Here is a 3765-nt window from a genome sequence, read left to right as displayed (position 1 = left end):
ATTTATTATCCTCCAAACCATCCAATCCAGAACTCGCATGTGCTAAAGGAGATGAATTAAATGAGGAGAGAGAGGGCTAATACATATTTTAGTAGGTTTCATGTGACTAAAAAGTTTTAGCCTCAAAACTAGTTCTAGCCTCTCTTTAGTCAGGGGTGCTTGGAACTTTAGCCTCTAAAAGAGACTATTTTTAGTCAGACTAAAAATAGTCCCTTGGATCCAAGCAGGCCCTAACTCGTTCCTACCACCTCGTCTTCGCTCCTTTGTCCTGCTCGACTCGGTTGGCGCGTCGGGGGGGATTTGCTCAGCATGGGATGACTCGGTTTTCTCTCTCACAAGTAGTTTTTCGTCCACCCACGTCCTCTATGTTGACCTTACCCTTTGTCCCGATAACTCCGCTGTCCGTGTGTCCAACGTCTATGCCCCCTGCGCCCATGCGGAGAAAGCCGACTTCCTTTCCGAGTTCTCCGCCCATGCTCCCACCGTCTCCACTCCCTGGGCTATTGTTGGAGATTTTAACCTCGCTCGAACCCTTGCTGACCGTAACACGGACACCTTCTCGCGTTCAGAGGCAACTCTGTTTAACGACTTCATCAACGGGCTCGCGCTCATTGATCTCCCGCTCTGGGGTCGGTTATATACTTGGTCCAACCGCCAATCCGTCCCCATCCTTGCTCGCCTCGACCGCGTTCTTGTTAACGTGGATTGGGATGCCATGTTCCCTACGTCCACCCTTTCGTCCTTCTCCCGCTCAACCTCCGACCACGTCCCCCTACTCGCCACCATTTCCTCTCGCGCCCCCCGCTCTACTGTTTTTCGGTTCGAGAAAGCTTGGGCGCTCCACCCCTCCTTTCGCCATACTATTGCTTTTGCGTGGTCCTCGACTTTCCGTCCGGATGCGACAGCACGCCTCGTTGCTCGCTTGCGCCAATGCAGGCTCAGTTGCAAGCGTTGGGCTAGACGTCTGTCTCCGGCTGCCGTCCGGGAGCAGGACTCGCTTCCTCATTAACATTTTGGGCCGTCAGGAAGAAATGCGCGCTCTCTCTCACCTTGAGTCTCTGCTTCGCTCTCTCACCATTGACGCCCTCCGTGTCTCCATCAAAGAACACGTCCTCTACTGGAAACTTCGTGCCAAGGTCCGGTGTGCCATCGATGGAGACGAAAACACCAAATTCTTCCACGCTTCTGCTTCCGCCCGCTTCCGTCGAAATCGCATTCCCATTCTTTCAGTAAACAACGTTGATATCACGACCCACGAAGATAAGGCGGCTGCTCTTAGAGACTACTATAAGCTGCTTCTGGGCACTACTTCTCCTTGTCGTTGGGATTTTCCCCTTGCGGATCTCTATCACGACTCACACCACCTCCCCGCGGACCTCTCATCCCCTTTCACCCCCTCAGAAATTAAAAACGCCTTCCTGGATATGAACAAACTTTCCATCCCTGGGCCGGATGGCTTTGGCCCGTCTTTCTACGTTAAGTTCTGGGATATTATTGCTAACGACGTCGAAGACATTTTCCGTGATTTCTACGCCGGGTCCATCGACCTTACCCGCATCAACCGTGCCTTTCTTGTCCTGCTGCCCAAGTTTGAGGCCGCCCGCAGCCCTCCCGACTTCTGCCCTATTTCGCTTCAAAACTGTATCATGAAAGCCATCACAAAAGCCCTATGCTCCCGTCTCCAACGTTTTATTCATTCGCTTGTCGACCCCGACCAAACCGGTTTCCTCCATGGCCGTCACATATCCGAGAACATCATCTACGCAGCTGACCTAGTGCGTGCTTGTCACATTCGGAAAGTCCCCACTCTAGTGTTCAAAATTGATTTCCGCAAAGCCTTTGACTCAGTCAACTGGAACAGTCTCCTTGCAATTCTTTCTGCCCGTGGCTTCGATAATCGGTGGTGCGGTTGGATTCATTCCATCCTCTCCACCGGTCACACTTCTGTCCTCCCCAACAACTCCCCTGGAGACTGGATCCTTTGTCGGAACGGGCTCCGGCAAGGGGATGCCCTCTCCCCCTACCTTTTCTTGCTCGTGGCAGATGTGCTCCAACGGCTTATCCGTTCTGCTTGCTCTGCGGGCCAGCTAGCCCACCCGATCGACCCTTCCTTGTCGTGCCCCGTTCTTCAGTATGCGGATGACACTTTGATCCTTTGTCACGCGGACCTCCCTTCGGCGGTCCATCTTAAATCACTCCTCGACTCGTTTGCCCATGCGACCGGCTTGGCGATCAACTTTCACAAGTCGGTGTTCGTTCCTATGCACTGTGATAGCGCCGACGCCATCGCGATGGCGGCGGCCCTCGGCTGTCCTATCTCGTCGTTCCCCCAACCGTACCTAGGCCTTCCCCTCTCCCCCCTCAAACTCCCCATTTCCGCGTACGACCCCCTCCTTCGCTCGTTCGACCGTTACCTCTCCGGTTGGCGTGCTCTCCTTCTCTCATCTGGCGGCAGGCTCGTCCTCTGCAACGCGGTTCTCAACAACCTCCCCACGTACTTTATGTGTTCCTTTCTTCTCCCTCCTGGTGCGGTTGAGCAAATTGATCGTAGGCGTCATGCTTTTTTTTGGACCAGCAAGGATACTTGCTCGGGTGCTCGCTATCTAATTGCTTGGGATAAGGTGTGTGTTGATGTGCAGGAAGGTGGCTTCGGGATCTGCGATCTTCGATGGCAAAACATGTGCTTGCTTCTCAACTTCGTCCACAAGCTTCACCTCCCGGAGTCTCCGCCTTGGAAGCAGTGGTTCCTCCGCTGCTCCCGCGGCGACATCGGTGATTCCACGTCGTCTCCGTCTTTTCTCCAGAGCATCGTCGACATGGGGCTGCCGACGTACAGGTCGGTCACCCACGTGGAGCTCGGGGATGGCCGTACTACTTCTTTCTGGCAGGACAGGTGGCTCCCCGGATGTGCGCTGTGCTTCCAGTTCGAGGCTCTCTTCTCCCACTCGACGCGCCCTAATGCCACAGTCGTGGGTGTCCTTCGGGACGGCATCTCGCTTCAGCCGCGGCTGTCCGCTGTGGCCGCTGCGGAGCTGGAGGCGGTCCGGGTGGTGCTCCGCTCCGTCCATCTCTACCCTAGGGCGGATCGCCGGATCATGGCCTGGGGCCCGGAGACGCGGTTCTCCTCACGTGCGGTGTACCGGGTGCTCTCTCTGTACGGCTGCACCGACCTCACCTCCTCCGAGATTTGGGCCTCCCGCCTCCCCTTGAAGATCAAGGTGTTCGCGCGTCTTCTCATCGGCGGGCGCCTTAGCACGCGGGTGAACCTCCACGCCAAAATTTGCTCCCCCACCCCGTCATGCGAGATCTTGTGGCGCTGATGAAACCATTGACCACCTCTTCATCACCTGTACGCGCGCAGCCGAGGTCCGGGGGCGGCTCAGCATGGGCTCCCTACGTTGTGTTGGCGAGGCTCTCTCCTCTGCTCCCCCTGAGTCTGTCTCTTGCTCGTGTTGGAGAGACGGGCTGTTTGTTCTCCTCTGGCAGGTTTGGAAGGCACGGAACGACGTGGTCTTCAACCGCCAATAGTGTGACGCGAGTTCAGTTCTTCAGAAGGCTTCCGATGACCTCCTTATCTGGTAGGCGCTTCCGTGACCATGAGCGCCACCAGCTGATGGTCGTTCGCGCCTTGCTCCTTGCTTGTGCTTAGCATAGATGAGTCACTCCCTCCGCCCATGTTGTCTTCCTTTATCTTGTTGCTTTTATCTTTTCGATAAAAACACTGTATGACTGCCGAGTCCTTCGAGTAATATAACAAACGGTGGG

This window comes from Triticum dicoccoides, chromosome 6A, assembly GCF_002162155.2.
Source record: "Triticum dicoccoides isolate Atlit2015 ecotype Zavitan chromosome 6A, WEW_v2.0, whole genome shotgun sequence".
In the NCBI taxonomy this organism is placed as follows: Eukaryota; Viridiplantae; Streptophyta; class Magnoliopsida; order Poales; family Poaceae; genus Triticum; species Triticum dicoccoides.
This window is presented reverse-complemented; position numbering follows the sequence as displayed.